The following is a 15,378-nucleotide window of genomic DNA, read 5'->3' as shown; positions in this document are numbered from 1 at the left end:
CCAAATACCTCCCCTAGGCCCCACTTTCAACACTGGGGATCAGATTTCAACATGAGATTTAGAGGGCAGATGTCCAAACTATGTCAATATATTTGATTAAAATTGCTTGCTCATCTTAGAGGAATGATCAGAAAAGTTCTCTCTTGCCAATCTTTTGTCTCATGACCTGCCAATGAAGGCAGCGGGGAAGTTTTTCCACCTGGCTGCCAGGTGACTTGCTATTGCAACAGAACAAAAAGGCACTCCACCAGAAGCAAGGATTGTTTTAAATTGCCAATCTGACCCAGACAAGGGGTCTTACCAAGGTGTCTTGGGAGAAGCACGTTGCAAGCAGAGACAGACTCACTTGAATCATGTGACTTGCTGCATTTTTACTCTATTTTCAACAGCTTATAAAATTGGATGTTAAATATTGTTAAGTTATTTACTCCTAATGTTGTAGAAATTATTTTCATCTAACTTTTGCAGGTGAAAAACTGAGGAATAGAGAGGTTAAGTAACTCGTTTTGAATGATAAAGTCATTAAGTAACAGAGCCAGGGTTTGGGTACAGGCAGTATATTAGGAGTCCATACTTCTAACCACTGTGTTTATAAATGTCAGCTTTGGTATGAACACTTTTAGTAGGTAGCTTCTAAAATGACTCCCAATGATCCCTGCCTCCTGGTATTCAAGTCTCATATAATTTTCTCCCCTTGTGCAAGGGCTGGATCTAATATCTGATGACTTGCTTATAATACACAGAACAAAGAAAAGAAAAAGAGAGATATCACTTCTGAAATCAGGTTATAAAAGTCTATGACTTCCTTCTCTCCTTTTCTTTCTGTCTTCTCTCTGTCCTGTAAAGAAGCCCACTTAGCAAGGAACTAAGGGTGGCTTACAGGCAACAGCCGTCAGGAAATGAGGTTTTCACGCCAATATCTTTTGAAGAACTGAATCTTGTCAACAACTACACAAATAACCATGCAAGTAAATCCTTTTCTACTCAAGCCTTGCAAGGGCTATGGATTTGGTCAATACATTGAAGAATTCTGAGAGAACCTGAATCCAGTTAAATTGGACCTGGATTCCTGACCCACTGAAACTGTGAAATAATATATGTTTTAAGACACGAAGTTTTGGGATAATTTGTTACTCAGTAATGATAACTGATACAACACTCTAGCAGTTTTATTACTTACCCTTGCTCTCTCTCTTCCACTTCTTCCCTTTCCTTCCTTTCTTTCTCTTAATTTCTCTTTTTGTCTCAGAATTTCTTTTTCTCTCCTTCCTCCCTTCTTTCCTTTTTTTGAATGCTTGTTATGTGTCGGGCACTATTTTCACACACATTGTCATATTTAGTCTTCATTGTGATGAGGTACATATTATAATTTTTATTTTACAGATCAGAAAGTAGAGACTCAAGAGAGCTTATGGAATCTCACAGCTAGCAAATAAAGAATGTTTATACATAGCTCTCTGTGCTCTCTTCCTTTTTTATATACTGTAACATCACTTTCCCGTAAATAATTCCCTGATTGATTGAATCTGTAAACCATAATCCTACAAATAAACCTAATCATTTTCTTCTCTGTGATGTCTCTTTGAGTATCATATAAAATAATTGCTATTGATTGATAGCATTATTGAGTGGCTTCAATATTCCAGGTACTATGCCAAGAACTTTATATACATTATCTTATATAATTCTCACAACAATGATTTGAAACAAGTTCTATTATTTCCATTATTTTGCAAACAATAAAAATTGAAGATCATAGATGTTAAATCACATACAATCACAGAGATGGAACATTTGTATTATACTTATTTGCTTTTATTATAATTATTTATATCTGATTTCCCCAGTGAACTTCTAGCTCCAAGAGGGCTTGTGTTTTTACAGACCATAGCACCCAGCACAGAGCCTACCTGTGTGGGTGCTGAAAGAATGTTTCTTGAGCTGAACTGGATTTTGACCTCAAATCCTCCATTTTGTGCATTTGGACAGTCAAATTTATTCAGAGCAATGTAAAATTACTATTTTTTACCTTATACATTCAATAAAAGTTTTTTTTTCCTTGTTTGATAATGTGTTGAAAGGAAGAGTTGCATTTAGTATTAGGAGAAAGGTGAGGGGCACAAAATCTGATATGATTGAATCCTGTAACATCCTAGGCTCACATAACATATAGTCATTCAAATTTTGTTTATTTTTTCACAGTCTGTAGCTCTTACAAACTTTGCAACTAAAAGTGATACACAGAATAGTAAATTTTGAGATCCTACAGCATTTACAGTTATTAATAAATACCATCAATGTGTTGTTCTTCCTAATTGAAGGTAGTATACAGGAATAATTTCTAAACTAGGATTCAAACCATATGACAGACAGAAAAAATAAAATTATGACATAAAAGGAAGACTTTTAAATCTAACTCCCACATTTCAGTAAATTGAATAATATAGTTTATCTTGGAGATTTTTACTGAATTGTTTGCATTGTTTCATAAGAATTTAATTTCCAAATTATTATGTTAATTCATCCATTTAGTTAAGAAACATTTAATGAATGCTTATTAAGTGTAAGAAACTTTTAGTAAACATTAATAATACAGAAATGAATGAAGCATGGTCTCTGTGCCAAGGGGGTCTCAGTATAGTGGGGAAGATAGATGTGAATATAAATAGTTGCAGTATCTTGTAAGTGCAGAGGTAGGTGTATATTTTAGAAACACAGGCAAGAGAGTTTCTACTCTCCAGTTGGGGTATATCAAAATAATATGTGGCATATAAAACTTTAAGCCATTCGCATGTATTTATATGTGCTTCCAAACGGTCTGGAATTTTCTCTAAATGGGGAAATATAAACATAGAAATTACCAAATAAAGATAGACATATTGGAAAGCTTTGGCTCTCCTCTAACAAATTCCTACCAGCTAATGAGTCACCCAGAAATATGACACATTTAACGTTATATCTCAGTGTGCTAACATTAGCACAGAATCACACCAGGAGTGTGAGTGTGAGAACCATAGGTACCTTTTACTCCCCAAATGTGTTTCAACTTTGGAGACACCTGTGCTAAATAACTTTGTGCATATCTGCTGTGATGACTCAAAGATTTTATAACTATGTGGCACTTTACATTGCCAGATTTTCTCTATTAAGATTCAGGGGGAAACCCAGCACTGTGCTATGGAATATGGAATTTATGAAGATCAAATAGAATTATTCTTATCCACAATGAGCTTCTGATCTAGCAGAATTAGGAAATAGAGTTACCCTGGGTCAGGTTTACATGGATACTACATTTTTAAATGCAGAATCGTAACATAGTTTCTGTTAAATTCATTATGTAGAAAATCCTGTAATATTTAAAATAACAGTATCATTTGTTAAATTAAGCAATGACCCTCATATTGTCTTACAGATCACAATTCCTCCTTCTTTTTTGAACCTCATATTTGACTATACAACCCTCCATTCCTCCTTGTCGCTGTCATCTATCCACAATCTTATTCATTGTCCTCTTTCTTTGAAGACATTTATTTGCTGCATGATATTCATTTTCCAATACTGCTATCATCCTAGTTAATTTATACATCTACATGAGGAGCACAGCTAATACTCTGAACTTGAGAATGGTGTGCTGCTTCTGAAGCTTGCTCTGACTAAAAGGAAACTCATAACCTGTTTCTCTACTGTATACTTCCCATCAGTTTTCTCCACCTCCATGCCACAGTCCCTTAAGATGAAATACTTCTGCTGTCGGATTTCTCTCCCTTCCAGTCTCTCTATTGTATTATTATAAAAACCCATCAGTTCTTCCTCAAGTATATTTCCCCTTTTCACTATTTCCTTTTCTCTCTTTTTCGTAGTTCCTGTCACATAGCTGTATTCTTGCTGGTCTTTCATACTGTAGTCTCTTTCCCCTCAAATCTACTCCCACAAACACCCTTAGATAATCTTCCTGCATCATTGTTTATGTTCATTATTCATTTTTGGCAAAGCACACAATGGTGTGCTAATTACTACTGTGTTTCGTTCAGCCTATTATCCCCTTCAATGTACTTATTAACTTTTTTATTATAAAATTTTTAGCTACTCATTTTAGATTAATTGGAAAATACTGGCATGTTAAAAAATTAGTAAAAAATCCATCTTCCCACTTTGTAATATTTAGTCTTCCCACCAAAAATATGTAATAAATATATTTCATGTTTAAATGTAAACTTATTTTCTGTCTCAGTAGAGATTTTTATAGTTTGCTTCATAAAGGTCTTTCACATTTCTTCTTTGCAGTGTTTCTGGATTTTTTTATAGCTGTGTAACTCAAACTTAAAATATTCTTAAACTTATTATTGTTTTATATGAAAATGTAGAAATGTGTTAATTTTAAAATATTCTTACTCATCATTTAATGATTCTGGAAATGTTCAATTTATCTTCTTGAAATTTCTGGGCATATAATCTTACATGATTCAAATAATGGTAAATTTTCTACCCTTTTCATTTTAGCATATTATGAGATAAACCTTCAGGAAAATGCCAAATAATGATGGAAATGTTACACATTATTGTCTTGCTCTTGGTGTCAGTGGGAACGACTCCAGTATTTCATTATGAAGTATTCTATTAGATATTATTTTATGGTATTACATTCATAATATTCTTTTCTTAGCTTTCTAAGAGTTTTAACCAGGAACAACTTTAATTTTTATCAAAGGCCTCTTTTTGTTTTTGTCATCAGTTGAAAAAAAAAAGTGTGTTTTCCCATTTAATTATTTTTGCAATGTAATCTTTAATAACTTTTCTAATATAAAATGAATGTTTCTTATCTCCGCCAGCTTGTGAATATGTTTTAAGATGTATTATAAATAATTTCAAGGTTGATGGCTCATTGATCAGGAACTCTGCCCTACTTAAAGTTGTAAACCAAATACTACCCTATCCCAAATCTTAGTGATTTTACTGTTTTTATTTCCAGAGAGTATTCAATTGATGTGTTTGGAAAGAATTAATTGTATGGTCTTCCACTCTGACTTCCTTATTGATGTTGAAATTTCTTGAAGTGTGTGTGGCCACCTTCTCTCAGCTGGTAGTACCCTTTGTAAGAAAGATAACCTTTGATAAAAGGTGCTTGCCTTATTATGGATTCATGCCAGACGTTACCACAGATTAAAGTCCTGAGGACACCAAATGTCTCTGTGATTGTTTCCAAAGTTTCTGCACTAACAGTCTGTGCTGAGTTTCCTAAAGAAATAGAGATTCCTCCTAACTCTTTATTCCTGCAATGCTGCAGCAACATTTCTTGGATATTAAAGTATAATAATGTATATTGAGTCAAATGAATGTCTGGGAGTCATAGATTTTGAACCTAATAAATCCAGCTAGGTCACTCTGATGTAATAATAATGCTATTAATTAATAAACAATTTTTAGTCAAATTTATCTAGCTGTTTAATCATGTTTTCTATTGGATTAAATAACTCCTCCCTTCTTTGAGCCTTTTAACCTCTAGTTGTTTCTAATTTGCATTTTCCCAGGTCCATGTCTTCCTACCTAATGATTTTTTCCTTGAGTATATCTTGAAATATACAGGGCAGAATTAGTGAAGTTCAAATTTCTTTTTTTATCCCCTTTAGAAAACTGACAAATTATATAAATGTGTATATTTATGGGGTACAATGTGATGTTTTGATACATCTGTATAATTTGGTCTGATTCAATTAAGTGACAAAATATATATATGACCTTGCTTACTTACCTTTTATGGTGAGACATTTGAAATTTACTTTCTTTATTATTTTGAAATAGATAATACATTATATTGATGATGGACATCCTGGTGTGCCATAAATCTTAAATCTATTCCTTTTGTCTGTCTAAAACTTTGTATCCTTTGATAAGCAGCTCCCCATTTCCTTCCTCTTCACTGACCTCCTCTGCACCAAGCCTCTGGTAACCATTGTTTACTCTCTACTTCTACAAGTTCAACTTCATTAGATTCTACATATAAGCAAGAACAACTTTTTATATTTTTATCATAGTTTGGGCTGTTTCAATAGAATATCATAGTCTGGGTGGCTTAATAAACAAGCATTTGTTTCTCATATTTCTGGAGGTTGGAATCCTGAGATCAGGGTACAAGCATGGTTGAGTTCTGATGAGAGTCACCTTCTTGGTTTGAAGATGGCCATGGCAGTGTTTCCTCTGGGTCTTCACAGAGCAGCAAGAAAGCTGGCTAGCTCTCTGGCCTCCTCTTATAAGAGCAATAATCCCATTCATAAGGGTTCTACCATCCTGGCCTAATTACTACCATCATGACCTAATTACTTTGCAACGTTTAAATACCATCATAGTGGGGATTAGATTTCAACTTATGAATTTTGGGGTGACACAAACTATCTGTCTGTAGCAATTCAGTATTCATTAATGTATTTTTATAGGTTTAGTAATTTTTATGCTTTGTCTAACTTCTTTAGGAGAATTAAAAGATTTATATACTGTGGTTCTGTATTACAATACTCTGTATTCGTCTATATATATGCCTTTATCAGAGAGCTTTATATATTAGCTTGCTTTTCTTTTGCTTTCATATATCTTTTCATTTCAACTTGAAGGACTCTCCGTAACGTTTCTTAAAAGGTGGGTCGGGTGGTAATGAACTCACTTGGCTTTTTTTTTCTGAGAAAATCTTTTGTTTTTCTTTCATTTGTGAAAGATAGTTTTGCCACTATAATATTCTTATTTGGTAGTTTTTCTTCTAGCACTTTAATTAACTATGTTATCTCACAAGTTTTCCTAGTCTGCAAGGGTTGCCTGAGAAATTCACTAATAATTTGATGTAGGCTTCCTGGTGTGTGATGAGTTGCTTTTCTCTTGCTACTTTCAAAATTTCCATTTTGTCTTTGACCTCTGCCAATTTGATTATAATGTGTCTCAGTGCAAACTACTTCGGGTTCATCCTATTTGGGATTCGCTTATTCCTGAGTATGACTATCCTTTTCCTTCTCTAGATCTGTAAAATTTGGGGCCATTGTTTCTTTAAATAACTTTTATTTCTTGCTTTCTCTCTCTACTCCTTTCTTTGACTCTCATAATGTGTTGTCCACTTCATGATTTCCCATAAGTCCTTTATGCTTTCTTTAATGTTTTTATTTTTGCTCCTCTGATTGGTTAATTTCTAATGACCTGTCTTTAAATTTGCTGATTGTTTCTTTTGCTTGATCAAGTCTTCTGTTAAGCTTATCTAGTGAGTTTTTAAATTCATTTATTATATTCTTCAGCTTTAAAATTTCTGCTTGATTTTAAAAATGTTTATCTCCTTGTTATCATTTTGCTCATGAATAACTTTTCTGAGCTCATTGAGCATCTTCATGATGTTTATTTTGAATTGTTTGTCAGGTAATTCATTGACTTTTGTTTATTTACAGTTGGTTTCTTGTGGTACATGTCGTTGCTTTACTTCAATCATGTTTTTAACTGTTTTAAAATTGATGTATTTGAAAAAAACAGTCACCTCTCCCAGTCTTCATAGACTGGTTTCATACGGGAAAGATCTTCACCAATCAGCACAGGCTGAGATTCTGGGGACATCTTATACCTTTTCTATGGATGTGTTTTCTCTGGATTTGTATGTGTAAATTCCCAAATATAATGATTTTTTTTGGTTTCTCACCTCAGGACCTCAATCTGTCTTGCTCCCTCAGTTGCTTCTCTGCATTTATCTCAGGTTCTCTGGAGCTGCTGCAACTTACTCAGTTCTTTTTTTGTTCTCAGCAGCTCCCAGAATTCCAGATTACTCGAGGCTCCATGAATGCTCTAAGGTAAACAAGACAGCAATTAAGAGTAAGTTCCATCAATGAGTTAAAAGGCCTCATATGATTGTATGCAGGTGCCACTCTTTCATTTCTCCACTGAGGTTGAGACTGCTATGCTGTATTGGCTTCTGTTTGTTGTACCACAGATCTCTGGGAGCAGCAGCAAGCTTCCCAGTTCTCTTTTGTTCTCTTTAGTCTCTAGCAATCTAGGGAATGCCAAGCCCTGTTTACATCCTAAGAGAGATGAGACAGAAACTAGTCCCTTGAGAAGCCCTCCAAAAGGATAGAATGTTGGATACATTTTCTAATTCTTTCCCTCCCTGGGGAGAAGCTGGATGTTTGGAATTTTCTTCCACTTTTTCTGTGTGGAGCCGGCAGGGGAAGAACTATGGCAGTGAGTGTGTACCAGTCCAATCTTTTGCCTTTGTTCTGCATGGCCCTTAACATGTAGCTAGTGAGAGTCAGTCAAGATGGAATCCTCAGAAAGCCTCCCACTCAAAAGTCTGAATGCTGGAAGTATGTTCCAGGCTTCTGTATTCTTCCTGAAGAAAAAGTTGAGAACTGTTAATTTTCACTTGTTCATGCTGTGCTGAGCCATTGTGAAGGACTATACCAAGTGAGTGCCATGAATTTTCCTACCAGTTTGATGCAGCTGGTTTCATGCTTACTGAAGTGTAGAAGCCTCTTAGCTGATTTGTGGAATTTGTTCATATACAGTTGTTGAGTAGGTGCCTATATGGAAAAAGGAAGATATGGGACTTCCTCTTTCTCTATCCTGCTAATACACTGTACTTTATGTTTTTAAGGTACAGAATTTAGTAAATATGCTTTAATTTGCTCTTATTATCTTATTCTTAGTGACTTTATTTTTTTGAATATGTTCTCTTGTAAACTACAGAAAAAGATACTAAATTATCTCTCAGAAGTTATTTTCTCCTTGCATTTCAAGCTATTTTTGATGTATACTTTTTGAAATATATATGATGACTTGGAAAATCTTTGTAGAGACTCAAATGGCTACACTTTGCAGTAAGAAATTATACACTAGATACAATTTTATAGAATCAATGAGGAAGAAATGGCTTTTTCTAGTATTAATGTGGCAGTGGCCCTAATTATGTATGAAGTAGCTGAAGGGTTCAGAAGTAGTAGGACTAATTATTCTAACAAAAAATACTTTGGTTGGTTGGAACATCCTCGGCACATTGGTAGGTGAAAATAAGAGGTATTTGAAAATGATTCAAGAAAATATTTAAAAAACTGATGTAGGATATGGCAATTTACTAGATTTATGAAGGGCAGAAATGATTGTGTTTCCTGTGCTAACGTATTTTGGATTCAAAGACAACAAAGCTACCAGCAGCAATATATTTTCTTCAAAACAAGCTTTGCCTGTTTACCAAAACTTTATATAGTGCTATCCAATTAAAGGAATAAAGTGATTCTGAATTACATTTTAAATGTGAATGTTGCTCAGCAGGTATCGGATTTTCACCTAAATTACAAATTCATAACTGGATTTCATCTTTCCTTTCATTGCAGCCTTGTTCTTGCCTGTCTGAATGACACATGATAATGTGATTAATTACTCTAATTTGTCTTCAGCAAATCTTAATTTCATAGTTGCAGAGTGTATAGGTCATCATCTTCTAACAGATATAAATCTAGTTAATAAACACGTGATACACTGAATTTACTGTAATATAGTAATCCATGCAATGAAATCAGGATGTAGCAAATTAAAACACAAATGCTTAAGTAACAGCAGCAAACATTAAAAATGATGCTCTTCTTTTAGGCTCTGCTTCAAAATATATGTATTATCAGTAACTTTTTAGTATCCCCACTGGTCCAAGCTACCATAAACTTTTGGCTACTTCAATTTTGTCCTAATTTGTATTTCTGCATCTATCTTTGCTATTCTTCAGTCCGTTCTTAACATCGGAATGTTCCTTTTGAAATGTAAGTTAGACGATGTTGTGTTTCTGCTCAAAACTCTACAATGGTTCTCCATTTCTCTGAAGTTAAGTTCAATGAGCTAATAGGGCCCACATAACCCAACTCCTAACATTTTTCTGAATTCATTTCTTAGTTCTCTCTGCTACAGCCCCACTTGTTCCCAAAGCATGCAGGGTAAACTTTGCCTATAGAGCCTTTGTTATGCTTATCCCCTCTGTCTGGAAATTACTTTTTCCAAATATTTATTAAGCTCATGTCTTCACTTTCTTACCTCTTTAAAATTTTTGTTCTGTTACCTTTCAATTTATAATTACCTCATCCTACCACTCAATCTTCCTTATCTGCTCCATTAGTTTAGTTTTCCACAGCATTGGTCACTCTCTCAAATAATATAAAATGTATTTATCAATTAATTTTGTTTGTTGATTATAATACATATTGCCCATCTAAAATGTGAACTTTGTACGGGCAACAACCTGTGTTTTCTTTTAGTTCACTGATCTATTTAAAATACCTGCAATAATGTCTAGCACATGGTAGCCATTCATTAAATATTTATCAAATAAATAAATAAATGAAGCAGCCTCTTATTAGTTATTCTTGAGGAGAAGGGAGAAAGGCAAAAGAGGAGTATAAAAGGGTAAGTCCTTAGCTGTAACTGTACTTATTCAGAGAGGGAGAGCAGACAGATATATGATGACAGGTTAACAGATAACATCTTAATGGTATGTACATGTAGGGCTCTGTTAAAATATCACTTGTACTTTTAATATGTTTAATTTTTACAATTGAAACTAAATATGAAAATACCATTAAAATCTATAATAAACCCAAGAATAACAGGCAGAAGTGGGTGGATCACGAGGTCAGGAGATCAACACCATCCTGGCCAACATGGTGAAACCCTGTCTCTACTAAAATACAAAAAAAAAAAAAAAAATCAGCCAGGTATGGTGGTGAATGCCTGTAGTCCAAACTACTCAAGAGGCTGAGGCAGGGGAATTGCTTGAACCCAGGAAGCGGAGGATGTGGTGAGCTGAGACTGTGCCACTGTACTACAGCCTGGGCAACAGAGTAAGACTCCTTCTCAAAAGAAAAAAAAAAAAAAAGAAATCAGTGGAACGGCTGGGTTTGGTGGCTCGTGCCTGTAATCCCAGCACTTTGGGAGGCTGAAGCGGGTGGATCACCTGAGGTCAGGAGTTCAAGACCAGCAAAACCAACATGGAGAAACCCCATCTCTACTAAAAATACAAAATTAGCCAGGCATAGTGGCACATGCCTGTAATCCCAGCTACTTGGGAGGCTGAGGCAGGAGAATCACTTGAACCTGGGAGGCAGAGGTTGTGGTGAGCACTATTGCACTATTGCACTCCAGCCTGGGCAACAAGAGCAAAACTCCGTCTCAAAAGCAAACAAAAAAAGAGAAATTAATCAGTGGATTAAATAATTGATTACTTTATAGCTCAAGGATATGTCTCAAATTTGGCTGATGTTAAGAAATATTATAAATGTGTAGAAATATGTTCAAAAATCCTCAAAACATTCTTGCTTCTTTCATTACTACCACATTTTTTCTCCACCTCTCTTAGACAGTCCTGACAGCATCCTTCCTCTCAATAATATTGCTTCAGCCTCATAGGATGCATTGACTATAAACTTGTTGAAGGCAAGAACTATGCCTCTTGCATATTAATCTATCCCAGTGATATAAAATGTTCTTAGTATATGTCAGAGAATAAATACGCTTTGTATGACTAGATGAAGAAACTTCAGCAAGGTATCATATTATCCTATCACAAAGGCAAAGTGTTGGAGCTGTGGTACACTTTCAATACCTTTCTGTAGTAAAAATACCAAATATCCAAATGGTAGAATTTTAGACACTGTGACAAGGTGTTGAGTGAACTGAGGAATCTTTCATGTGATCTTCCATTACGCCAATTAGGTGATTATTTTCTTCTACTTACATGACTGATTTTTTCCAGCCAAAAGTAGGGATATAACTAGTGGATGCCAAATCTGTTCACTAGCCTGTGAACAACCTGAAGATAGTTTTTTTGCTAGGTCATTTTTCCCCCTGTAAATCTAAAGTAGATTTTCTAGCCCTGAAAAAATCTGATTTAAGTAAAATATGGAATTGATGCATTGCTCTATTATTTAGTTAGAATTTAGCTTGTCTCTAAAATGCACTTCCATTAGTGGCATCTAGTGATGACAACAACCATCTATTTGAGAATTGTTGTAATGCTTAAAGTAGAACACTTTAACTTTTTTTTTTTTAATTTAAAATGCATGATGATTCTAGGCTTTCTTGATCTTTTACAGAAGTGACAGGAAAGTCTTCTGTCCATAGACAGGATGCCACTATTGAGATTGGCAATCGCTTTCACTCTCTCTTTTGCTTTTAGTATTCACATTCATTTCTTCCTTGCCTTTCCTTATGTACTGAAAGAACATTTTCTGCAACAGTGGGATCAAGGAGCTTTGTTTCCATTCTTAATGAAGTTATGTTGTCTGGCTTCTCAGGAAATCACTGGAGACTTTATAAATTTTGGTTTTTAATTTCAAATTTATAAAATCTGTTCCCTTTACTGTCTGACTTAAAGATGTAGGTAAGAGGCTATCCCTCTGAGCAAATGTGGTACAAATCAGCATTAATATCTACTACCTTTTCCTAAATTGTGCAGAGGAGATGGGGGCAAAGAGTGGAATTATAAACTTCCAGTTATTTTGTGTACTTCAGGATTATTTGAAAATAATATTATTTGTTTAAATTTTAGCAGTGAATTTTGTCCTTTGCTATTTTACTGGAGATAATTTAGAAAGTAATATTAAAGTAGCAGTAAATATAAGATAACGATAGCTTTCCAACACAGCTGATGCCTAAAGAATTCTCTCCTTGAACTTTGCTACTCATCAATCAATGAGCGTTTGGTACACACCAGGCATTGTGCATCAAGTTTTATATACATAGCATCAAACAATCCTTAAAAATATATCTTGCATTTGTGTTATTATCTCATTTCATAGTTGAAACTCAGGGAAGGTAAATAACTTGTCTAAGTTTATTACTTTCTAACTAATAAGTAACAAAGCGCTGATTCTAATTCAGTTTTTTTGACTCTGAAGTTCATACTACTATACTTAAAGAAATTGCCTTCTATTTTCAACCATTTTCATTCCTCCTTTTATAAAAATCAATGGTGACCTATGTTCTTTGGAAGGGGATTTGATGTCAGTTGGTCATATCACCAGAAAATTTCAATGATTGGGAAAATTTTTAGGACATTAATTGATTATGTTGGTATCCTCAGAAGTTTGATTTCATCACAGCGTAGCTAAGGAAAATGGTGTCTTGAAAGAAAAGTTATTGGGATATCATTTCTAAAATCACGATTATTTTGTTTTGGGTTTGCTCAGTGTTTTTTTGTGGAAAATATTCTGGATAGTAAAAGACTACCATTTTTAGAATTTCCCACTTCATGTGATAATTCTTTTTAGGAGCACAGGAACTGAACATGATTAGCATTTGAAAATTTGTTGTTCTCAAGTATAAGTAAAAGCCTGTACAACTTTAAATATTTACTATAGAATCATATTGGATCATAGTATTACTAAGGGGGAAAACAAAAACCCTTGAGCCAAAAATGTGCTAGACAAACTATGCATCCTGACTCAGATGTTCTTATCTTTTGATAAATGTATTTCAAAAGGAAAATAAAAGATAATTTTATCACATGAATAAAACTGATCTGAACCAAAGTGATCTCTAAACAAATTGAGTTTTATTATAGTATTAAAATATGCCCTCAGGTAGCATCACTTAAGGGGTACCTGAAGGCCTCAAGGTCCTCATATGTTTCTACATCTATTAAAATGCATAAAATTCTTCCTTTTTGCTATTTGTATAAGATTATTGAGGTGAAGTACTTCAAAACTGTTTAAATCTAATCAAAGTAAGATTCATCATTTATTTAGTTATTATTAAGCACTATACTAATTCATGACTTACATATTTGAAAATTCAATAGTACTTTTTAAAACCTGAGTCAGCTCATAGAAAGACACGCAATACACAAAGATTCTTTTCCTGAGGGAAGTCACATGTGTCAATAGCAGTAGCTTCTCTTAATATTATGAGGTAGCCAAAGAGGAGTAGTCATGTAGAATACTTAATACTGACACAAAGAACAGATCTCGAATTCACATCTTTCACTGGGAGTAGAAGATACTTTTTTGTACAGTCAGAAAGCCATTATCTCCACCAAAGCCTGCCTTATCTCGACAGTATGGGCAGAACACAGAGGCTGAGAAAAGTGGGAAATGACTGGACTGCTGAAATAGAAGCTATTTCTACTTAATAAGTAACTGACAGCAGAAAATGTATAAATTACATGTTGAAGTAACTGACACCTTTTATCAGTATCATTGGTGAAAATTCTACTTAAAGAATAACTGAAGTCTTAGCATTTACAAAGATAGATAATGTTCTACAATTGAAAATCCATCATAGACCCAGGTGATTGCAATGAGCATGACAAGCTATTATAAATGGTGCTGGGTGCAATAGTAGAAAGGAAGCATAAACTGGTCTGATGGAAGTGTGAGGAAATAGAGAAATCTTTCTGGATGAAGCAAGATCTGAGACAGATTTTGAGGTCTGGATGGAATTTGTGTAGACAAAGAAGGAATGCATGTATTTCAGACAAGTGGTATGTCCTGTGCCAAGTCAGAGAGGAATGAGAGAGCATGGTGCACTCAGAAAAGTGAAAGTTGCTTGAAAGGATGTGAGCATTTATTGAATGAAGGGGATTGGTGATGCACAAAGTCAGGGATTACACAAGGGTCAGATATGGAATGTTCTGTTTGAATTATTTTCCTGAGAGTGACATGAAGACTTGTTAAAGAATTTTAAGTGAGGACATGACATAATTATATTTCTGTTTTAGAAAAATTAATTCCAGAGTCATTGAGAAGAATGTATTGAACAAGGTGTGGCCCGATTTAGGAAGAAATCTTTTGATTATCTTGCAAAAATTGAAGAATGGGGTGATGAAATCCTGAAGATAGGAAGGGTCAGGATAGAAATGAATAGAATGGAGGAAAAATGTATAAATATTAAAATGCTACATGTAAAAATCAATTCATTAGGTATTGAGGATTGGGGAAAAAGACACTCAGAGGACTGAGTGGACATTTAGTGGTGCTCACTGAAGTAAGCAATGCGGGAACAGAGCTCATTGAGGTATAGGGAAGGAAGGATTCAACTTGGAAGGTGTTGACTTGAATTGCTGTGGCACATCTAGAAGGAGATGCCCAGTAGCTGTGAAGCCTACAAGTACTGCATTAGTGAGAGTGTTACTGAAAATATAGACTTGAGAGAGGCTTCATAGGCAACTGAAAAGAATGAGAAGAAAATGAAACAATCCTTAGCAAAAATTGAGGTAAAAGGGAATGTGCTGGAGGAAGAAAGATTGAAAAATTCACTGAAGAAAGACTGCAAGCAAATTTGATTCCAGCTGACAGAAGACTGTTTCTGTCGGCAGAATTCATATATAACTTTTTTTTAATTTACCAGTTTTAAACTGAAAGAACAAGAGCTGAAAGTAAATTG

Source organism: Sapajus apella, unplaced genomic scaffold, assembly GCF_009761245.1.
Source record: "Sapajus apella isolate SASKATOON/1434 unplaced genomic scaffold, GSC_monkey_1.0 scaffold14, whole genome shotgun sequence".
In the NCBI taxonomy this organism is placed as follows: Eukaryota; Metazoa; Chordata; class Mammalia; order Primates; family Cebidae; genus Sapajus; species Sapajus apella.
Note: the sequence above shows the minus strand (reverse complement) of the source record.